This window comes from Coturnix japonica, chromosome 24 (assembly GCF_001577835.2).
Source record: "Coturnix japonica isolate 7356 chromosome 24, Coturnix japonica 2.1, whole genome shotgun sequence".
In the NCBI taxonomy this organism is placed as follows: domain Eukaryota; kingdom Metazoa; phylum Chordata; class Aves; order Galliformes; family Phasianidae; genus Coturnix; species Coturnix japonica.
This window is the reverse complement of record NC_029539.1, coordinates 983,920-1,008,032: the sequence shown is the minus strand read 5'-3', so window position 1 is coordinate 1,008,032 and position 24,113 is coordinate 983,920. Positions and strand designations below refer to the sequence as shown.

Below are 24,113 nucleotides of genomic sequence, written 5' to 3'. Positions count from 1 at the left end.
ACAGTCCTTTACTTTCCCTTATGCAGCAGGGACAGCACATCAGTAAATCTGTAATGAAACCGGAGTGTATTGGGTTTTTAAGTGGATCATATCACAGGTTTGGAGGAAAGGAAACACTGTGCCCATCAGTGCTAGCTCTCATGCTGGGACAAGGGAGCAAGGAGCAACACTGTGCAAACTCACAGCTGGGCTGTGTTTGAGGGAGTGTGGAAACATCTCTTGGCCGTGGCTGCCTGTCATCCTCCTTGGGCTGTGTGAGCAGCAGAGCTATAAATGCTGCTTATGGAGCTGTGCTTCAGAGTCCTTGTCTCTCTGTGTCTGTGAGGTGCAGCCCATGTAGCCTTTTACCATCTATGATCTCAGAGTTTTACTAATGGAAGGCTCCAATCTCTGGCTCCTTGGAATTTAAATCATCAGTTGGGTAATCTTGAATCATTTTTCTAGCATGACACTTCTTGCTTTGATTATGGGAGAAAACCAGGAGCTCTGTGCAATATTATGAAGTCTTGCTGGTCTTTCATGATGCATTCAGCCCTACACAGCCTGAAAGAACATGAGGGAATGGAAGATCAGACTGTAAGAAGGGAAGAAATGAAAGAGAGTTTTCCATTTTGGGAGAAATTCCATAACTACTGTTGGGAATGTTTCTGTGGGATGAGATTCCAAAAACCTTTGGTTTTGTTGGAGAGGTTTTGTGTCAAAGTCGGCTGTCAGGTTTTTTTTCCCTTTTAAACACAGCAAGAGCTCCTTTGTTGGCATTGCTGACATCTTCATCTGGGACTTGATTTTTTGTCTTTGTGAAATGTGTCGTACCCAGTTTGTAACTGAAAGCCTGAGTTCAGGAAATCACTTGTCTGTGTGTTTAGCTTCACCTCTGTCCTCACATCCCATTGGAGTTAATGGGGTATCGTGTGCTTGTCTGCATCTGGGCCACCAGTAAGCAACTGCAATTGGAAATTAGATTGTGGTCATCCATTGGTTTGAATATGGAAATAAAACAGGAAGGGGGTATTTCTGATTCATGGCTGCTCTGTGCCCGAGGTATCAGTAGTGCTTAGCTTTGCTGTGAAACTCGTAGCTGCAAACATGAGGTTGGCAATGTGGGACTGAATGAATGGTTGCTTTCTTGATTCTGCTGTGTTATTAACTCTCTATATTAAAAAGAGAGGTTCATACTGAAGGGCTGTGGGGAAGCACTGAGCATGGATCAGCACTTAAAATAGAGGGAGGGGAGGTTTGGGGATGTCCATGGCCACTGATTCAGAGTCAGTGTCTGTAAAACAGAAATAGCATCATCTTCTGGGCTGCATGGAAGGATTCATTCCATCATTAAGATCTCTGACCTGTAAACTGCTACGCTATTATGTTTTTTTATTGATCGTGATAGGCCATGAAGCGTTTAGTCATTAGATATTAAAAGCTTCACAGGGTAAACTATGCTGCGCTGCCGCGGCCCCTTCCTTGTCCCCTCGAGCAGTGTGCATCTCATCAGTGGTTTTAATTGGGGAGATGATATGCACTCAGGAGTACGTTTTCACATAGTGCTGTTATTCATCATGGATTTTTTTCCCCTTAAAGTCAGCTGAAGATTTGCCTGGAAGCATCTATAGGAATGTTGCAAGCCCCGGTGCTGCCTTCAGATCCTTGTTTGAATGTTCTTCACCTGGTGCAGGATCTGATGCCAAGCTATTTATACAACCATTTTGTAACTTACGTTTGTGCGGAGACATCTTGTTCACAAAAACGCCACAAAAATCCATCAGATGGGGCCGTTAACAGCTTTGGTGGGTCCCACAATCGCTGGGCCACGTGCAGACCCACTGGTGTGTGATTAGAACAGCACTCACAATGCAAACTAACACATGTAAATATCACTGGGGCACTTCCATCACTTCCAAATGCTTTGCAAAACATCATCTCCAGAGCTGTCTGCTGCTTCTGCTGGAATCATCCCTTCCTTCATCTCAGCAGCCCTGATGAGTCTGTAACCACATGGGGTTGTTCTCTCTATACAGGGGAAGAGTTGGATTGTGAAGCGCAGCTACGAGGATTTCCGAGTGCTGGACAAACACCTCCACCTCTGCATTTATGATCGGCGTTTCTCCCAGCTCGCAGAGCTGCCCCGCTCCGACGTGCTGAGGGACAGCCCGGAGGTGAGTTAGCAGCTCAGGTAATGAAAGCAGGGTGGCCTTTCCAGACTTTAATTACAGTGGCTTAAAGGGAAATGGCCTGTGAGATTTTACCTATCAATGTGCAGCTATGGAGCTGCACATTTCATTTCTTGTCATGCAGAATTGGAATCCTTTGGCTTCTTTGCTGTGGATAACTGGGGGATCCATTCATGTCCGAAATAATTTGCTGGGAAGTAGCAGGTGCATCTTGGCTGCATCATTTTGAAAGCCAAGGAGAGAGACAATGCAATGTGTGGCCACAGAGGGTTATTTGAGCCAGCAGAGCATGACAAAACCGCCTCTGTTGGGCTGCAGTCTGGCTGTGGGAAGAGCGTGTATCCCAGTTACAGGCAGGGCCCGTTGCTTCATTTCACAGGTCACTTGTCTCTGGGCCCTGTGCTTGTGTGTTTGCCCCCTACCATCAAGTACAGCTACGGACCAACCTTGACATGGTGTGTCAGAAGGCGAATGTTGCCTGCCTGCAATGTGTAGCTGAAAAGGGAGATCAGAAAATTGAAGCCATTCTGAGCATTCAAAGCAGAATCTATCCGGGATCTGTAAATCAGAGTCTGTGTTCTTTCAGTGCCAACTGGGTGAGGATTGATTGCTTTAGAACTGCACACAATGGTTGAAATCAGTACCCGACTGCAGACTGTGGGGCTTCAGCCATTCAGTACAGAGGGTCAATAATGCTCTTCTATTGCTCATGAGATAATGCGATTTATTGGTTACTTTGATTTCATGCAAGTTCTTTCTGAAGAGAATTTAAAGTTACCACTCTCTTAAACTGAACAGAAGCGGCAGCATTCAGGATAATGAATTCTTGCATTCTTATTATTTTTTTAATTATATTGTAATCATCCCTATGCCAATGGATAACTTAAGGAGTCTCTCAAAGCTGTGGTGTGTTGACAGAGTAACTGTATGTGTTTCTTTTCCATTGCAGCTTGTCACCCATACGCTGATGGCTTACCTGTCCCGTCTCTCAGCCATAGCATGCAGTGAGATCAGCCGTGAGCCTGAGGTGGCGGCGACGGAGGTACAGTATGAAGCTCTGGCTGGTCTTTGTTCCCTGTGTTGAGCCAGCAGAGGGAGCTGCAGATGTACTCTCCTGCCTTTCAAGAGGAGATCTATGGGAGATCTCTCCTTCTAGATCTATGGGTGTCACAGAAAAGCTGTCCTGAAAGCTTCATTTCCTCACTGTGGGTGTCTAGATTGCCACAAAAAGTATAGTGCAAAAAAGGCATTATAAACATACAGAGGCATTTGTCCTGTCCTGCTTGGGTTTTATAACCCAAAGGTGTGTTCTCATTTTCATAAGGTGGCACTTTTGATGAACCAAGGGTTGGGTGAGCTGACCACCACCTCAGTCATGTCCATGAGGTCTCCAAGGAATAGCTTACAGGAATCAGACAGCTCTTACCCTCCTTTTTTGGGGCTGTCTCATCTCTGGTGTTTCTCCTCTTTGTTTCTCCCTTTTTGTAGCTGCAGAGACAATAAATATGATCTGCTCCTGTTTGCCGGATACGGCGTTGTTGTTCTTAAGTGGATGGAGGGGATGTACGACCTTCTGAAATACACACCATGAATTTTTCTTCCCTTTTCTTCCTGTGTGTTCTGTGCCCTGTGATGCCTCTCCATGCTGCTCTGCTTTGGGAGCCCTCAAGCTGTGCTGTCTCAATGAATCAGCTTGAAATCTCTGCCATGTATGAGCACCAATAAAATTCCTCCTGGTTTGTCCTCAGCTCCTGACCACGGCCTGTGCTCTGTTTTGCAGGCTGATAACATGCGGAAGCCGCAGCTGGAGCGTGCTGTGTCATCTTTAAACGTACCAGCAATTGCGGCAGCCCATGTTATTAAGAGCCACGTCGCCCAGGGGCCGGATGAGCTCTCCCTGGAGGTAAGCAGTTACAGGCATCGGCATTTCTCATGGTCATGTAATGTGTGAATGCATCAGTAATATGCTCAGACACCTTTGGAATCATAGAATGGCCTGGGTTGAAGAGGACCACGATGATCATCCAGTTCCAACCCCCTGCTATATGCAGGGTCACCAACCAGCAGCCCAGGCTGCCCAGAGCCACATTCAGCCTGGCTTTGAATGCCAGCAGGGATGGGGCATCCACAGTCTTCTTGGGCAACCTGTAATATTTGGTGAGGTGAAGCTTAGAAGATTCGGTTCAATATTAGACTTGCACTGGGTTGGATACAGTGAGGAGTTCAGTCATCTATAAAATATAGCTTTACTTGGCATTTCTATCTTTTGATTACTGCCAAGTATTCTAGCCTGGTCTCTGAGCAGCATCAGACCCTGCACAAACAGTGTCTTAAGTACATTAAATCCGTTCAGGAAGGCTGTCCACACTCATGCATACATGGACACAAGCCAATTGAATTATTCATAGGCCAGCCCTATACAACCTATATTCCTACTCTAAAGTTTTTAAAGACTTCTTCTCCCATGAAAAGTGAGGAACCCAGCTGGGATTGATGTTTCAATCTCTTGCAGGTCGGAGATCTGGTGAGCATTGTTGATATGCCACCAAAGGAGCTGAGCCCCTGGTGGAGAGGCAAGCGTGGCTTTGAGGTAGGCACACGTTTTTGACTAGAGAGCACAACTTCAGTAGAGTCGGGAATCTCAGGTTGGAGCTGCTCTGCCTGCACAGGATGGCTTCTGGATGCAAACAGTTGCCCTGTGTCGGTGTCAGAGGACCTTCCCTTTGGCTCTGGGCTTGGGCTGAAGCTGAAACAGCGTCCTTGTAGGAAATGGTCTCCTCTCCAACTGTGCAGAGCAGGGACAGCTGTGACTCTTTGATGCTGATGTTAGGGGAGCTTTTACTGAGCCCTGTCTGAGCCAGCTGACGGTTATTCAGATTATACCATTCTTTCCACTATCTAAAACTAGCTCAGGCAGAATGGAAAGGACTCAGGCAAAGGCAGCTGGTCAGACTGCCACTGAGATGGACTTTTCCATGCCAGACTCGATTGTGGTTCTGCTGTCACTAATACCAGTGCTGTGTGCAGTTGGATCCCATCAGAAAGCAATGTTACACACAGGGCTGTGTCCCTGTCTCATTAGAGAGCACCTGAGATACAGCTTTTGTTGCCTTTCTATCTGGTGTGGGTGTTCTGGTAATATCTCACTAAGATGGCCAAGCTGCTCTGACTTGATGATTAGTGAAGTGCTTTAGTACTGCTTGCAGTGATCAGACTACGTTGCATTTAACTCTTGAGTGAATTGGTAAGAGGAAATAGAAATACATTGTGATATGTCTGTGAGCCTTTATGCACGCAGCTGATTGCTTGCAAGTGTGTCCCCACATACAGTGTGGATTCCATCATTCAGTGCAAGCTCCCTGCTTGCCATCAGGCTGCTAAAAATTGTGACTCAGGGTCACAATTCGAGCTGTGAACTCAGAATATGAGAAGGATTTTATTGCCCTGTTTGGTGTTGCTCCCAGATCTCTCATCCTGACCTGGAAAGCTTTTGTGCTGGCAGGTGTTTGGAGAAACCAGAGCTGGTAGGGTGCAGATATGCTCCATTTGAACGTCAGCTTTGATTCAGTATGGAGGATGGTTTGTGCTTTGCCAGACCAAGCGATTCCTTGGGAATTTGTCCTTCTGTTTTCTGTTGCAGTTGGAGGCACCTTTCTCCTAATACCTGATCTAATGATTGCATTGCAAAGTACTTAATCCTGCGCAGAACAAAACGACCCTTTAGGCTCTTTATCATTTTCCTGGTTAAAGTACAATCATTTTTAAGATGTTTTTCCACTAGCTTTTTACTTTTCAAATGCCCTCGGTGAGTCACTGCTTTCATTGTAAGATTGTTACCTAAATTACAGCCACCTCCACAGTAACAGCCTCCCAGCCCTCTTTGTTCTCTCCTTCTTCTTTTCCCTTCATGCTTTGTCTTTTCAATCAGTAACTCTGTGTCAGATAGCTGAATCACCAGAGACAGGCCTTCTTCTGATGCACAACTGCCTTTTGATGTTCTTAATTATGTTGTCTTCGGGGTATAGCTTCATTAGTTGCACTGCTGCACAACAGCAAGCTGCCCAGCACAAGTGTGTGTGCAGCCAGCAGTGGACTGTGTGCTTTTGGAACCAAGGTCTGCTTACATGAGCTTGAACTGGTTGTGAAACTGCAGATCCACCCTTCTCAAGCATGTTCCGTGCTGGGCCTCCTCACTTAGAGGAGGAGCAATATTGCTGTTCTGCTACTGAGGTCTGGTAGAGGAGATATGAATATCTCAACCTTGCAACTCTTCCAATCCCTTTTATTCGCTTTCCATGAAGGATGGCATATGTTTAACCTTGCAACTCTTCCAATCCCTTTTATTCGCTTTCCATGAAGGATGGCATATGTTTGTTCTCCATTCCAAAAGGCATGAGCATGAGGAGGCAATTGGATCAGAGCAGTGGTTAAATGCTGTATCAAAGAGGAGTGGTTTGGATTGGAGTGAACCTTTGAGATCACATAGTTCCAACCCAATGCTGTAGGCAGGGACACCTCCCCCAGACCAGGATGCTCACAGCCACATCCCACCTGGCCTTGAATGCTTCCCAAGAGGGGTATCCACAGTCCCAGTGTAAAGAATTTCTTCCCAGTACCTACTCTAAATCTACCTTCTTCCAGTCAAAAACTATTTCCCTTCTTGGTGTTTTGCTGTTAGGTTTTGTTCGCCCTTCATGATTTGCAACTAAGAGAAAAAGACTGCATTAAATGTAATCCATACTTTAGCATCATTTAAGACTAAAATGCAATCAAAATGTCTCGAACAGCATTTCATTTGCCACTTATGTTGCTGATATGTTCCCATTCATTAGAATCCCCTTCTCCAACACTGACAGTGCTTACCATTATTCTGTCTTTCCCATAAAGCCTGCAGCATCTTCCAGTTTGAGCAAAGCCTGTGCAAAGAAATAATGCAGTTGCTGCAGTACAAATGTGTGCACACAGCAGTAGTGTGTGCTTTCCTTTTGAGCATGAGTGATTTCTTAACCTTCACGTGACCTTGTATCTATCTAAATATGTGTTATCCTTGCTATTAATTTTCGTACGTTGCCAAATCCTTTAATCCTGGCCCCAGCACCAACAGCGCCTCACTACATCTGTTGAGATTAACTCTTGGACTTAACTCATGTGTTTATACAAAATCAGGGAGAACTTTCCATGCAGGGAGAAGCAGCATCATTTAAGCGGGTGGGAATAAGGCAGAAGTCAAAGGTGATGACCCTGCAGCTGATCTCCTGAGGATCATTAAGAAATGTCAGGGTAAATAAGTCAAAAAAGTGCAAGCTGTGTCAGCTCTGTTAGCAGGAAGTGAATGTCAGAGAGTTTATAAGGGCTGAGAGAAGTGAGAATTGTTTCCCTTAATGTTGTTCATTACAGTTATTGGTTCTGAATATGGCAAAAAAAAAGGGGGTTGTAGAAACAGGTGTCATGTTATATTTGGGAGAGCTTGGGAGAAATCTCAGAGCAAGGACATAACCAACCTAGTCACGCTCCATTACAAAATGCATGGCTGGCATTTTGTATTGCACCAAGAAACAGAGAAGGCATCTCACCACATCTCTGTTTTTCCAACTTAAAAATTGTCTCCTGCATCTCTTGCATGGGAAATTTCCTGGAGAGACTCTCTTAGCTGTAGAGCTGTGGTTTAAAATATACATGATGTAATTTGTTTAAATAGCAGCACTTCTTGCATGTGTGCCAATCAGCATTTTTCTCCGCATCTCCAGGGAGAACTAGGAACAGTCTCCCAGGCTGAACTATTCACCTGGGCACAGTATGTATGGCACAGCAAGCATGGCACTGCTGCTGGTTGATTGGGAGCTTACTGGTACAAATCATTGTGGAGTAAGAATGAGTTCCTTTCTGCCTGGGGAGTTGTGCAAGATGGTTCAATGGGGAGAACCCTCTGCCACGTGTTGTTGTTGCAGCACTGGAGCAAACCGTGGCTATAGGGATGACACAATGCAGGTGAATATACTGTTGTAAGGGTGGAAAAAGATCAGGTATTGGTGAGATCTGAGTACAGATGACTACAATGCTAAGAGCTGAACAAGCTGCTCTCATTGCAATTGAAATCTTTCCCTTCAGTTCCACTTGGGGTGTAGGACTGTGTGGCATACCTGACCCCTCCCTGCTCCATGCACAGAAGTTGACCATCTGTATCCTGAGCACCAAGCATAGAAAGCAGAACAATGATTTAGTTTGTGGACTTTTTGACTGCAATGTTTTGAAGAATGACGACTCTTACGCAGGCTGGTTTGTGTTGGATGAGGTTGTGGGGCGTCAGGAAAGCACATCCCGAAGAAAATGTTATGTTGGTTGTTGGTTGAACAGTTCAGCTCTTAGAAACACTGCATTCAGTACTCTGCCTGTCTTTTTGTTCTTATTACAGGTTGGGCTTTTCCCTGGTGAGTGCGTGGAACTCATCAGCGGAAAAGTTCCCGAGTCCCTCCTCAATTCATTGCCAAAGCCAGGTACGTATGTTACATTTTAAGGTGCAGTGAAGTGAAATGGAGTCTTTTATTGCGTGTCCCATGCCTAACACCTCCTTTGTACACCATACATTATACTCTGTGTTGATCATCCTTCATGCGTTCCATTGCTGCCCTTTCTCCGTGTTGACCATCCGTGGGTTCCTCCTCTTTGAATGGCATCCAGTGCTGAATGTCTTTCATCTGTTTCATATGGTAGTAGCAGCGTTCATCTCCTGCATGGTCTGAAAGACTCAAGGCACGTGTGAACGTAAGATTCCTGCAGCAATCCATGCAGCTTCCCAGCTCTTGGTGTGTTACATTCGTGTTTCTGGTTTTCTATAAGTGCACAACAGTGGTCCAAAAATGCTTATGCTGATTTAGATGGAATAGATTAATCAGGTGTTGTGAGCTGCTTTCTCTTTGGAGTGTGATGGAGGAAGTCAGCTAGAACAGAACTTGGGATCTTCATTGCCTCTGTTCTGGGTCTAGATTAACTCCATCCACTCCTACCGCCCTTTGTTGTATGAAGTGCAGGCAAACCAACAGCAGGCTCTGCTGTTGGAAGGGAAAATAAGTAGGAGATGTGAGCTGTCCTCCTCCTGTTATCCTGGTATCTGTTGGAAGTGGTTACAGGTGTTCGTGCTGGGATGTCCATAGAATTTACTGGTGCTGAAGCTTTTGTTTGATTCCTCCAGTTTTTTATCTGCTGCTGTTTGTGTGTGTTTATCTCCTGTATCATAAGGAGCAGTTTGAAACTGCTGATCTGTCCTAAAACATTACACAGCAGGCGTGTAGAGCTGGAGAGCTGCTTAACGAGTGTTCTTTTCATCTGTTTTCTTTACTCTAATGATGATCTTATCTTACAAGATTGCTGGTTTGATACGCTGCAAACGGATGCAATTGCAAAGCCTGATTTTTACTACAGGAAATGCATTGTATCAGGTCTTGTGCTAGGATTTGAGGCATTCAGGTTCAATAGTAAGAAGTTGTGAGAGGCCTTAAGTTATCAGCCTGCTGCATTCATCTGCATTCTCCAAGAGCAACAATTCAGGGCAATCAGTTTTGCAGCTTTTGTTATTCCTGGGAGCATGCAAATGTATTTGTTGGGATCAGTGTCAGTTGGAGGCAATGCAGCAGGTGGTCGTTCCCCAAGGGCAGCACCTCCTTCTGTTGGATGCTGAGCTCCATACACTGCGCTCAGTCCCTGCTCTGTGCTCTGTCAGCTGCAGCATAGTAGATGAGGGAGCCCTATATACAGGCTGAGCTGATAGAAATAGTCATAAGTGAGTGTTTGTTGTTACGTATGGCTCAGGCAATTAAATGTCATGAACTGCTAGTGAGTAGGCTCTTGCTACGCTATAATGAGAGATAATGAAGTAGCATAGATTAATAAATGCTCTTTGGCTTTAGCAACACGCTGGGGGGTGGATTTCCTCTGTCAGCCTGGGGAAATGTTTGCTACAAAGTTACAACAAAAGCCTGAATCCTATTAAAAGTAATACGATGAGATACATTGCCAAGCCATGAGGCTGTCCCTGCTGCCCTTCCCTGGCTGTCATTCCAGGCATACAATTAAAGGCAGAAGCAGCACAGTGAGAAGGGTTCAGATGCATGGACTGCTACAGCAAACGTTGCAGCTGTTTCTGTAATCCCCCCCTGCCCTTCCTTTGCACACAGAATCTGTGATACTGTATCACTGCAGCATTGTACTCCCTGTTTTCTTTCCACCTTGGGATGGCAGCGCGCTGTGTTAAGCACATTGAATGTTGTGTTGGCAGAACTGAAGGATTTGAGGGGAAAAAACGATGTTGCGAAAGACAGAAGGGGTGAGAACAGCAGGGAGGAGGGGAGAGGTTCCATTTGCTGCTCTGGATTCAGGCAGCAATGGACACAGGGCAGCAATGAGATGCTGGAGTAGCACTGCTACAAAGAGTGCAGTTGGGTCTGCTGAGGATGATGTAAAAAGCTTCTTGCTCACCGGATGCATTCAATGCCTTCTAATCTGCGGTTTATGCATATATGGGATATTTTCTGTACACTTTAATATCCACACAAACTAAATTTCCTCCCTTTAGATATGTTTTAAACATTAGATTGGCTTTTTCTCTGGAATAGAGGCTTTCCTCAAGGGAAGTGCTTGGAGCTTTTGTCCTTTGCTAACACTGTCAGGGTCTTTCATCCAGAATTAATGGTTGATAAGGCACGCTTATCAATATCCAAACTTGATTTAATCAAAGTATGGTGAGCAGAGCTTCCAGGGCATGTTGTATCTACAGCATGAAGCTCTTTGCCATGAAGGGCTTTACAATGTAGGACTGCTTGTGCCGTTTAATTGTCCGTAGATTTGGCTGCACTGAGTAATGTAATGAAAAGCAGATGGAAAGCAAAGAACTTCCTGTGTTTTTTACTGTTATTTACAGAAAGAGGCTTTGATTTGCAGAAGTGATGAGGGCAACATTTTAATGGAACCATAAAATCTTGCAATGGTCTTAAATATGGAACCAATGATGACAGAGGTTCAAATGGAAACAAAAGGCAGCAGGAGCGGGGAGCCGTGTGCTGAAGTGCAAAGTGCTTCTAGAAACAGCATTTCCAAGGGCTGTGGAAGTCATTCTAAGTGTGCATTTGGGAATTGCCAGTGGGTTGTGGCTGTGTTTCCTTTCCTTGTCCAGCTCTGGCTGTATCTGCAGCAGTGTCTGTGTGTGCTCACTGCTTTGCACACATAGCCCTTCCAGGCTTCTCAGCCATCCTCCATCCTGCTTAGGGCAATGGAGCCAATGGACCCAACATCTCTACCCATGTTTGTGGAGGATGTTTTTCAAATCCCTTATCCATTCATTTAATTCAGATTTAATGAGGAAGCGTGCTCTTCTTATATGAGATGAAGGGTATGTGAAGGGGGGTGTTTACTTAAAAGGTCGGGAAGAATAAGGTGCAAATAGATGGGACGTGCTGCAGATGGCAGGGCTGAACAGCCATTTGACACTGATGAGTGCATAATGTCTTAATTAGTGTTTTTATAAGGAAAATATGGAAAGAAAATGCACCTAATTAGTACCATTCTCCTTAACCTTCAGTAAACAAACTGTTTCAATAAAGCTAAATTAAATTAAATGAAAATGTTACCGAGGCAATGCAGGTGCTGTTTGCAGGGTGGAAGCAGACAGGGAGCAAACACACAGAGCACTCAGGGCTCCTAAAGCAGGCTGTGGTCAGAAGACAGAACATGTGCAGTCAGTACTGACAGACCGAAGGGCCAATCCTTGAAGAAATCATGTTTTCTCAGCTCCTATGGGGTGAGAGGACAAAGGTTTGGGGATGAAAGGTCAGCAGTGTGAGCTGGGAAAGGAGCTCAGCAGGGCAGTGCCAGCATCACATTGCTGCTCTGACCTGGAGGGGGGGGGGGGTTGTGGAGAGGAAAGCATCTTAAGCAATGAATGCAGAGAATGGAATGTAAGATAAAGCAGCTGTTTGCTTTAGCTCTGCAAGAGATGGAGGAAAGCTGATGAATGTGTAAGAAAACCATTCATGCACACAGTAAACATACAGATTTGTGGGGTATTTTTAATTGTTGCCGCTAATGGATCAGCGCTGTCTGTTTATATAAAGACACACTGCAACTTCCAGCCCTGTTTCTGACTCAACAAAGTGCTTAACCATAAACACATGCTTAGCAGGCACTGCAAGGACCGCAAAGAAAGCGGAGGTTTCGCTGTGCTGCTCAGCGGGGTGGGCCTTGTGCAGAGCTCAGGCAATGCCAAGTGTGTTGTTTCTGAGCTGGGACACGCTGGGTGGGGAATTCCTGGATCCCAATGAATTTCCAAAGCATCTGTTTCTTTCTTCCTGGTTTCCCTCTTGTTTCCATCTCTCTGTTCCCTTTCTTCCCCCTGCACACAGCAGGCAGTGGCACTGAGGCTCTGAAGGATATCCAGGAATCCAAAACAAAGCTCAATCCGACACGTGCCTTGGTGAAAACCCTTTGGACATAAGACATAACACAGCAGGGAAACAAAGCAACTGCTTCTCAGCCTCTTTTTAGGTGCTGCCCGTGCTAATGTGAGCCTCCCAGCAATAACCTATTGCTGGTGATGTGGCTGTGTCTGCAAGCATCCTATTTTACCATTAAGCTCTTGCTTACATGCACAGCTCCTCCTGGGATGTCATAAACCGCTCTTAAAATTGGATATGTAAATACCGCGTGTGTGCCTATCTATAAAAAAGCAAGTAATATATGCGTGCATGTAGAGATGCATATGTACTTTCCCTGTGTACACACTTCCAGCCCGTTGGCATGGAGATGGGGCTGTGTTACTATGGTAATGGGGATGCAGGGCTCCAGCTGCTGTTCTGCTGGAGAGCACAGGGTGGGCGATGCTGCTTCCTGAGCACTGGAGGGGGAGATGCACTTAGAAACAGGCAGCACCTCGGAAAGGAGCTCTGCCTGCAGCTCCCAGCCCTACCAAAGGTGTGCAGGCTGCAGCTGTGCTTAAACCCGCTGTGATTCATCCTCCACCATTGGCCAAACTCAGCTGTGATCTATTCTATGTGGTTTTTTATTCTATGTGAGCTTTAAAAGTAGCAGGAGCTGCTGCCTGCCTGCTCCTACAGCATCTCTTCTGCCCCATTTGGGGGAATCAGCTGAAACAAAGTCCTACAAGTGAACAAATATCAGATAACTTTTTTTCTGCAGACAGCATTGAATGTCTGACCATGAGAACATCCTTTTATCTGTTTTTGATTTCAGCCTCCGGTGGCAAACCTGAAATACTGGCCACAGAAATGCAATTTGTAAATCCCAGCCATCCCTAAGTGAGGGATGAGCAGGGAATGTGAAATGCTCCAGATCAATTCCTGGAGACACACAGCATTAGGAACTCAATGTTTTTTCCTCCTTAATCCTTTAATCCTTGACTGGTGCAGCTGTTTGTGGCAGTGGTAGGAAGCAGAACTCCCACATTTGGGCAGCGTTTGTAGGCACCCACGGTTGTGTAGATCAGCTCCAAGACCTGCCCGTCCTCTCCTTCCCTCCCAACCCCCACAGCACAGAGCCTTTGTAAGCTCAGAAACAAATGCCGTGTGTGCAAAGCAAGCACTTTGCAGGCATCAGTTATCTCACGTGAGCGTTGCCTGTGCAGTCACATGGATGCTGAGCAGAAGGCTGATCGCTCTGCACCTTGTGGCTGTGTGGCACAGTGACAGCACAGGTGTGGGGCATCAGTGAATGAGGCCTCTGTGTCCAACCTGGGCCAGGTCCACGCTTGTGTTTTTCCTGGCACAGCTGGTCATGCTGTAAGTAAGGAAGAGATAGCAGACAGAGCTGGCACAGCTTATCTGCCAAAGAAAGCCCATGGCTGTTGGCCTCAGCAGTGCTATGCCAGCCCTGTGCTCAGGCAGAGAGTTCTGCCCACCTTGGAATGGGGAGATTGAAGATGCAGGTTGATTTCTGCACTCCCTCTGTGCCATTTCTTCTCTGGGGCAGCTGAATGATAGCTTTGAGATCCCAGTGTTTGAGGAGTGGATGTGTGGTGAGCCTGGGCTGTGTTTCTTAAGGAGTCTGAGCTGGAAAAGGAATAATGGTGGTGTATGAGTGAGTGCACAGTCTGTATATTGTCATTAATATGAAAGCACTGTGTTAATGGTTCTGTTATGGAACTGAAGGTGTTTGTGGGGGGTGGTGCTGGGGTGGCCGTGCCCAATGCTCGGTGCTCCTTCTCACTGCTCTCTATGTGATCCAGTTGGAAGTGCTTGTTATTTTTAAACGAGGCTTTTTTCCTTTCTCACAAGCTCTGTCAGAGTGGGACTCGGCTCTAAGAATAGTTGGCTTGAGCAAAGCTCTGTGTTTGTGGTAAGAGCTCTGAATTCCTGGCAGAAAGGTGGTCGGTTCTGCTCTCCTTTCCCATGCGTAATTGTGAATCATTCCTGACTAATTGGATAACCGCAGGAGCCAAATTGTTGAACCACAACAGAAAGCTCTCCAGGTGGCTTTAGCCATAGCTGGTGGCTCTTGGCTCTGACCTCTCCTGGCAGTGGCACGTGGAGTCACACAGTGATGCTCACATCAAACCTCTCTGGTGTGTGCCCATGCCCTGCCATTCCTCCTTGCCTCTCTGCTCTCTCCCTCCCTTCCCCCCCCCTCCAGCAGCAGCATTAAGCTGCTGCACAGCAGAGATCACAGCATTACTCCGGCCTTTAGGGCTTGCTCATGAATCAGCCTGTATCTGCAATTAGTTTGGAAGACTCGGCTGATCTGAAGTTTCATCTGCAGGATTTCATTTAAGAACTCGTGTCGGTGTCGCACTCATTCTTCTTCAGCACTGAATCCTGTAACAGCAGCAGAAAGCTTGCATCAAATTCTTTGACCTGTTCTCATGGGAACTTGCTTTTGCTAAAGGGAAGGTGAGTAGAAGTCCTCTCTTCCCTATTTGCCTATGTTTTGTGTCATTCCTAACTGCTTTTTTTATGGGTATCGGCGGGTTTGATAGGAAGAACGTTCCTGGTAGCAGGATGTGGGTTCTGTATGTGCAGTGGTTGAAGCTGGGCACACACAGAGCTGGATTCCAGCGGTCACGGCTTGGCTGCTAAGGAAAAAAGAAACGTGATACAGTCATAGTCCAAGCAAAACGATCCAGCAATAAATACCGAGCAGAATAAATAGCTGGAGAAAAGCATTATTAGGAGTTATGAGTCAGCAAGCAGTTCTGAAAATAACACATTTGGACACCAAAGATGTGTTTTATCTCCTGATGATCGGCATGTCTGCATACCTAGAAGCAGATCCCTCTTTAATCTCCTGACCCTGAGGTTGCCCAGCTGACCCAGTGAGCTGTGAGCCCACGGTTCAGAGATGGATTGGTGAAGTGCATTGCAGCCCTATGTGAACTGAGGCACTGGGGGTCAGCGTGGCTCAATAGAGCACGGCAGTGTTCATTCCTCAAGCAGATGCAGATAATGCCGTGCGCTGGAGACAAGTGGGGCTGAGTGAATCAGCCCCGCTGGGTTTTGTCCCCTCTGCCTTCAGCTCGGGTTGCTGACATAGCTGGGGCTGGGAATCAGGCTATAAATGAGGTCACTGCAAAACGCTCCGTGTCCTTTTGCTTTGGATTTAAACAACAGACCTGGGGAAAATTTGGGACAGAAATACTTGATTTTTCAGCCACAAAGTGTGTTGGTTCCCAGCCACGCAGGTGGGAAGGAGCACTGCTTCCTCCCGGTGCTTAGGTCCGGTCCGGCCGTGCCCGAATTGGACAGCAGAGATTTTTCCTGGCTCTTGGGGAGGGCTCCGCTTGGGCGGGGGGGGTGACAGCCGTCCCTTACCAGCTGTTAGCAAACCTTTGACCTCAGCGAGGTGTTCTCTGTACCCTTCGGGGCGTGAAGCTCAATTTAGCTCCGGGAGAAAGCGGTGGGCAAAGCACAGCGTGTGCTGCGTCCCGATAACGGAGGTTGGGAGGGGGCGCGATCAGGAACGCTGCCCGGATTGAGCCGCGTCCCTCTGCGCTCCATCCCCGAAGGAGGCACCTGGGGAGGTGGAGCCGGGCTGCAGGGCGCAGTGCCGGGGAGGGGCCTGACGGTTCTCGGGGGCGGTGAGCTCCGCACCTCCGCTCCGGCTGCATTGAGAGCCGCGGGAGCCCCGGGCTGCGCGGGTCCGGGCGGGCGCTGCCGCCGGAGCACGTCGGGGAGGTAAGGGAGCACCGCGCGGAGCGGCTCCGGCTCTTTCCTTATGTAAGGCTTGCGTTTGTCTGTCCCCGAGGCCACTTGTTGCCTAGTAACTTGTCAGGTATTCGGTTTGCCGCTTTGGGGAACGGCTTTGCGTGGCTTTTTCTTCCGTGCGGGGCTGCGCGCTCTATGCGCTCTGTGCGCTCTGTGCCGTGTGCGGGATGGGAGCGGAACCGTCCGCTTTAGCCCGGGGCTGTGCCCATAGCAAAGGCCGATGGAAGCCCGCACGCCTTCCCCCTTTGCCACTTCAGTTCTATTTCCCTTTTACTAACCTCTGGTTTCAGGTTTCTATTGCACCTTCCTGCTTCCTAGATCCGCAGCCATAAACTGTTTATTGCACTTACGCTCGGGCCGTGGGTGTGTAGCAGGCCGGAGCCGTTAAAGTGTTCATTTTGGATCTGGGAGGGTTGGTGTGTGGATTCCCACCCTGATCCCAGGGCAGGAAGAGCTCTGGAGCTCCCAGACCCCCTCCCATGTGCGGGGGTTACCCACGGGTTTATACCCCTCCAAAGAGGCTGCTGGCAGATGGGCATGTCTAACATTTGAATTTCAATAGACCTTTGCATATCACGTTATCCTTTGTTTTCCTTCTCCTCTTGGACCAGCGCTCAGACAACATAGGATGCATTCCCAAGCATTAATATTATGGATGGTATTGTTTGGAAAATGGGGCTTCCTATTTAGAACTGCTCTTCCATTGTGTGCCGGAGCCCCGGGGCACCGAGTGCAGCTCTGGGAAACAAAATTCCCAGGAGGAGCAGTTACTGGGATCATAGCAGCCCCTTTGCAAATAGCCACGGCTTGTCTGTTCCTATTTGTTCAGAAAGCCTCCTAGAAGCTACCGGCTATTTTAAGGACCCCGTGCCCTGCGGGGTGTTATTATTTATGAGAGAGGAGGCAGGAGGCCTCCCCCTTCCACTCTTCCCCGACCTCTTTTGTTCCGGGCACCACACAGGCGTGATGAAAGAGTCACTGGAAATCAAAGCTCTGGGCTGGTGTGATAAAGGAGAAGAATAAAGCACACAGAACAATACAATGTCTGCATTCCTGAGTCTTAGAAAGTAGATTTAGTTTGCCGCAAGTCCATAAATGCATTGGGCCTGATTTTCAGTAAAGCTTTTGTACACCAAAGCAGTGTAAGGAGATGTGTGGGAATATGTAATTCTCATCCTTGGTGCCTTATAAAGTGACTGACGTGAACGTGTCCTGTGTTCCTTGTGTTCAGTATCATTTCCACTCCAGACGGGTGCAAACTTGGCTTCTAAAGCCAGAATCCCTGCAGGGGTTAATGTGGGTGTCAGTAGCTGAAGTAGAAACAATTGAAAAAGTCAAGGTTGTGAATAGGCAAAGAACTGTCCTGATGTCGACCCGGGCAGAGTAGGTCATGGCAGTGTGAAAGTAGCTGGTGTGGATGGTAAACATCTGCCCTCTGGCTAGTGGGAATGGAGATAGGGATCTGCAGTGCCAGTCTGGGAGAGCTGCAATGGGAACTGGGAGGTATGGGGTGCTCCCAGTGTGACAGGTCTGCCATCTGTGGTTTGGGAGAAGGGAGATGCTGTGCCCTGAGCTGAGCCCTCCTCACCCAGGTCTGTTGCTCACATCCCTTTTGAAGGAACAGCAGCTCCTTTCCCAGTGCCTTGCATGAGAGCAGATGCCCTCTCAGTCCAGGATTGGGTCTCACCTGGCAAACTCGCTGTTATTCAGCTTTTGCTGTTTGGTGATTCATGTCAGGTCTTTTTTTTTCGCTGCTTGCCTCCTCCCACCACCCCAGCTGAAGCGTGCTGCATGCAGAACTGGAGGAACTTGACTGCAGTCACTCCGGTTATCCTGGTTTGGCTGATGTCAGAGCTGTGCTTGACTGACAGGTGAAGGCTCTGGGCTTGTGTGCGTGTGTGGGGATGGTGCTCAGGGCTGGTTTTGGTTACTGTCAGGTTTTTGGATGATCTCCTGCTGTCAGCAGTGTGGGTGAGGAGCCAGCAGCCGCGCTCTGACTTCATCCAGGGTGTTCTGAAGCCTTTTGGTCAGGGGAAGGTACATCACAGGGTATATGGCTGCTGTTTGCAGGCAGTGAGGATAAAAGAGGGCAGAGGCAGTTCTCCTTCCAGTCTGAGTGAGGCTGGGAACAGTCGGTGTCCCTGGTGGACAGATAAAGGTTTGGTTGTGCTAGTGATGCACTGACTCTGCCAGAACGTGGCTTTCAGGGGTTTCGTTAATGCCCAAGTTGAGCAAGCTTAGCAAGAGGACTGCATTAAGCTCCTTGGGACACGCAGAGATCTGGCATTGTGTAGTATGAATAAAAAAAGAGAAAACAAAAGATGCAGGTGTCTCTTTTGCTCCTTTTCTCCTCACTCTGCATTTCCCACTTTAAACTCCTCATCCCCTGGTCCCACTGCTGCCTGGTGTTGCCTGGCTGCTGCCTTTTCCCCACTCCCATTGCAAGGACCTTCATTACCTGACCAAAGCCCATCCCTGCTGCTTTGTCACTACCACTATTAGTGCTGCATTTTTCCCCAGATAAAAGGGAAACGTTAATAGAATTAATGGATTGACCTTGTCAGCTCTTGGACCTTTGAAACCTCTCTCTTTTCTCAGTTGGCCTTTGGCTGTGATTTATATCTCCTGGCCATGCACTGCTTCCCCCAGGGTAGAGAAGCTCTCCTGCAATAAATGAATCCTGAGCTGTCCTGTGGTCTGTTTGCTCAGGAGGTCAGCTCGTATTATCTTCATGCTCATTTATGGCCTTTGAATTGATGAAAAGATCAGACATCTCTTTACATGGAAAGTATTGCACATTTCTTGGTACTGGACTTCCCTGTCTGTGTGCAGGTGATGCCCATCTGTATCTGGCTTTGCACTTTACTGCTGTTATCCCATTGTAAATACTCCAGAAAATTAGGCAGCAAAGTGCCTGGGAAGAGTCTTTGTCAGTGTGAATGGCTGTCGTATGTATTTTCTCCTGGAGGTTTAGAAGCCATCTCCAGACTGTTCATGCTGTAAGTAATGGGTGTGTGCACCATCACAGATGTGTGGCTGTGCACCCTTAGATCACATAAAGAATGTTGGAAACTGCCTGTGCTGCTGATCAGATACACCATTTGCTTTTGGAGCCTTCTGTAAGGAGACCAATCAGACCCAACTGCAGCACAAGATGATGATAGAGGTGGTTGTGTAACCTGGGAATGGAAATGCACGGGGTTGGTTCCTGAGCTGGTGGGTCTCTATGCTGGGTGTTCTGCTGAGCCTCAAGCTCAAGCTGGTGCTGGCAGGCACAGAGAGGAGCTCCATTCTGTTGAGAGGATTGCTTACAAGCACTGCCCAAAGGGCAGCTCCAGGGTCTTGGCTCATGCAAGAATAAGGGCTGCTCTTATCCACATTATTAGGCTTTGTGAATAAGAGCAGCAACATTGCTTGCCAGTTTCAATGATCTCTCCATGGTTGTGGCGCTTTTTCAATAGCTGGAAATATGTGCTTGTTCTTGGCCAGTTCTTACCATCCTAGTTTGATGATTTTTATCTCCTGAGGATGAAATGAATCACTTTTAACCTATTTCCTGACTTCTTGTGGCACAGAGGCCGACCTCAGCAGATGTCAGCCGCAGCATCAGGGCGCTCAGCTGTTGTTGTTTGCTTTCACTGAGCAAATAAGCAAATACACACTTACCAAGGCTATTAAATATGAGACAGGAGGATATTTTTAGACTCGGATCTCTGAAATTCTGAAGTCTTTCTAAAAGTCTTTATGGTCAGCAAGGGGAGCCCAGTGGTGTGGTTACTGATGTGGTGGTTGGTCCCATTCAAGAGCTAAAGGAGTGTGATGGTGCGTGGTTCCAAATTCTGGTTGGGTTTTTAGGGCTGTATAAATTAGCTTCCAAAATAGAATCTGTTGTGGCAGGAGGAAAGAAGCAAAATGCCCCGTTGCTAAGGAACATGACAGAGAACTGGGAGATGTGACTCAGTTCTTGGCTTTGTATGATTTCTCTCCAGTAAGATGTGGGTCCACAGAGCACGTCTTGCAAAGTGTGAAGGGAAGGGTATTAAAAATCTTGACTGAGGTTTTAAGAAGAGCTCGAGAGATTTGCTCTGAGGGGAACCAGCTGAACCGAGTCTGCTCAGCAGCGGTTGTGCAGGTAAATGTGTTTGTGATCAGTGTCTGCAGAATCAGGAGCGTATCAGATAGGTGGCAAAACTCAGCTCAGCTATCTGATATGCTCCTGATTCCCGTTGCTGCTCCTTCTCTCCCCACATTAGAATTTAGTTTTGGAGGAAAATGGGTCTCTGGGGGCTGATAGCCTGGAATGATTTCAGCTTGGCTTACTGTAAATCTCTCATCAGAGAAGATGGATTTCGCTTTCGTTTTGCAATCCCTCGCTGTGCTTTTTCTTTTTAATGACATTCCCACACCTCTTGATTCCACCTTTGATTTTGTGACTAGTTGTTGCAGTGTGTTGATGTGTTATGACCCAAGCAGCCGCACGTGGCCCTGCTTTGCCCCCAGCCCTGCAGCAGCTCTCAGCAGGGGATGCTTGGGCTCAGCAGCATGCAGCCCCCCAGGGGGAGCAGGAGAAACAAACAGTGGTGTGTGCTGGAATGTGGGTCAGCGAGCAGCTCAGATCTTCTCCTATAGTCCAAGCTTACCAATTATCTGTTGGAAAACATGCTGCTGTCATGTGCCAAGGAGAGGATTCTTTTCTAGGAGTGGGTTGGAAGGGGTCAAGCAATGGGTATGTGCCATAGGATTCTGCCATTATCCTGCTCAGAGCTGGGTGCTGGGTCACCATACGGCTGCGTGTCTATGAGCGCTTTGCTCTGATGTGCATATAGACTGCAAGTGCTGAGAGCTGCTCATGTCTGCTTCTCTTCATTTCCCCACTCTCTGGGAAGTGGCAGAAGCATAAAGCAGGAGATGCTCTCCCAGGATTCAAGTGTCTCATCATACAGTGTTGTCTGTGCTGTATTTTGTCCTCAGAGGGATGCAGTAAGAAATTACTGAACAGGAGAAGGGAAAAGCACACAGAGATTTGAGTACAAAGGCTGTGTTTGTTGAGAGAATTCTCCTCTTTGGTCCCCGTGATTCAAAGCCAAGGAGGCAGAGCCCATTTCTATTCTGCTTTTGGTGCAGTGGGCAACTGATTAATTAAATACTACATTTTAGAAGTGGTCCCCATTAGAGTTTCACAGCCCATCCATGATAATGCTGCAGTTTGGGCTTGATATCACTGGGTTGCATCCGATTCCATGTGTGTAGATCCAGAATCATTGCATCACTGCCAAATCTGTGCTGGGTAAGAAGAACAGTTTGTGCCCTGGTTGTGCTGCAGTGTTGGGCTGCTGCTGGACTGAGTGCATGGCGTGCTGTGCTGCTGTGTGCACTGAGAGCTCCAGGTTCATTCAGCAGGTTGCTTTAATCCAGGTCACTTCCATGGCTCAGCTCCTAGTGCAGCCCCACAGGGGGATGGATGCAGGAGCCCAAAAGGAGTGCTGTGATGCTCAAAGGAAGGTGGGCAGCTCCTTAATGTGTCCTAAGAGATCCCTGTGGGCTTTCAGCTCTCAGTAACCCAGGAACAGCACTTTGTGCCAATCTGCAGCCATGAAAGCTCTTTGAAGCAGCTGCTGGCTGACACATTTCTCCAGGAAACGAGCTGTGTAAAGTATATCCTGAAATGCTTTATAGTCTGCGGCGTGAGGGCGAGCAAGCCCTGCTTTTAATGAAGTAATTGTTATTTAATAGTTTTTATCAATGTCGGGGGAATTTGGGGCCTCACTTGCACTACAAAGGCTGGGTGGAATGGCAACAACAGCACAGATTGATTGGCGATGGCAGCTTCCCAGAGCCACAGCACGCCTGGCATGGAGCTCTGCTGCTTTCCCTCCCATGCACAAAGGCTTTGGCCAGCACAGCTGTGGCACTGAAGGGTGTGGTATTTCTTTGCACTCCTAATTGACGTATTCTTGCCAGCAGAACGTTAAAAATAGTCCAACCTTGGGTTATTTTTTGACTATTACTATTTTTCTCACTATGGCAGACAGAGTTTGCCTTTGCTTGCTTGGCCAAACCTGCTCTTGGAGGAAGATCAGCCCTCTTCCTTCTAGGAGAGCTGCAGGTTCTTGATAAACAACTTGTTCTACAGCGTTTGCTTTAGAGATGGGAAGTAATATGGCTAAATATTGGGATTTTCACTTAGTTTTATTTGCCTTTCTGTTGCTAATCTGGTAGCACTGGGAATATAGAGATAGGCTGATAAAGGAGAGTAGGAAAGGGTTAAGGAATCTGTCCAGGTCTCCATAGCTTGGGACAGTTTTAGGTCTGTTTCTGGTATAGATCCTCTCCCTGGATCCCATTACTTTGTTGCACTCCCCAGTTTGGGCTGAGCAGGAGCACTGGGTTGGCACATGGGTGCCCTTGCTGCTGCTGGAGCTGTGACAGCAGAGGTTTTGGTGCAGAGTTTTGGAGCAGAAAACATTTATTGTGCAGAATTCTTGGTAGCAGCCTTAGTGTCAGTGTTTGTACAGAAAGCAGGACTGCTGTGCTAGCTTAATCAAAACAGAAATGAATCAGAAATGTAATCTCTTTGGATATGCGTTGCTGGTTTGAGGGTCAAATGATGCCGGAGGAGCTGGAGGTGGGATGGAAAAGCATTTCTCCTTTATTGCTATTGGCCCCAAGACAGCAAACCTGACAGCCTCCTGTGTTCTTATGATAGCTTATCCTGATCAGACACCTACGTGCTTTTCTTGTTCCTTTTGATAACCTGTCAGCAAGGAGAGCACTGCTGGAGTTCTCTCACATTTTCTCCCCCCACTCCAGAGAAGCCTGACTTCTCTTATCAGTGAATCATTCCAGCCTATGTGTAAGCCCCAGAAGTTGCTTTAGGCTGAGAAACTCTCGCAGGGAGGGCAGTGATTCAGAGAAGGCTGTTTAACCAGGGAAGCATGCAGCCGTTCCCATGGGCTGGGATAGGCATAGCTCGGGTTCCTTCATCTGCCCAGGCACTGCCTGGCTCTGTCATGGATTGCTGCACTGTGTGTTTCCAGGACTCTGCTTAATGGTGCAGAAAACACAACAGTTGTTTTAACCTGTGCTGAGAGGCTTAAGGGAAGATTGATTCTGTCTGAAAAGGGTCTAGAGGTGTAAGTGTGTCTCAGTGCCAAGCAAAGCACAGTCCAGCATCACCCAGGTGTATGCACTGCACTGTGCTGCTGGTCGGTGGTGCTGGCACAGCCATTGTTTCTGCAGCATTGGGACTGGATGTTTTTCTCCATTCTTCTGTTATCTGATGGGTTTGTTTTTCATTAAGTCAAGCAAGAACTGTATGCACAGTCTATGAAATGATTCAATGGGTACATGTGTATTTGTCTGACTGGTAGAAGGGTCTGTCCAGCTCTGGTAGCATTATCACAGCATCCCAATGGTGTAACCCTGTATGGCTGCACGCAGGTCAGGATGAGACTCCAGTCTCCCTTTGAGCAGGGCTGATGAGAGCTGATAAAGGAGCTGTTACTGCACTGTGATGGGCACAACCAAAATCTGCCCCAGCTTTGTTTGGTGTGTCAGCACAGCCTGCTCGTTTGTTGTGTGTAATTAAAGAACCCCATCAAACCGAAAACATTCCTGTAATTAAAGTCCCCATCATCACAGTTTGTCCTGCTCAGTGCTGCTGCACATCCAGCCTGGCCTTGAATGCCTTCAGGGATGGGGCATCCACAGCCTCCTTGTTGGGAATGTTCTTCCCGTTGTTACA

At 47.4% G+C, this 24,113-nt stretch overlaps 2 long non-coding RNA genes across 2 annotated transcripts; both read left to right on the top strand.

The window, feature by feature from the left end:
• The first annotated feature begins 1,974 nt into the window (after nt 1–1,974).
• On the top strand, nt 1,975–4,081 carry LOC116654367. Its single transcript, XR_004309564.1, has 3 exons — nt 1,975–2,153; nt 3,118–3,210; nt 3,949–4,081. It is a non-coding gene; the product is annotated as an uncharacterized LOC116654367 (long non-coding RNA).
• Nucleotides 4,082–4,674: 593 nt separating this feature from the next.
• On the top strand, nt 4,675–16,463 carry LOC116654368. The gene is made up of 3 exons (XR_004309565.1): nt 4,675–4,758; nt 8,581–15,058; nt 15,145–16,463. It is a non-coding gene; the product is annotated as an uncharacterized LOC116654368 (long non-coding RNA).
• Nucleotides 16,464–24,113: the final 7,650 nt, after the last annotated feature.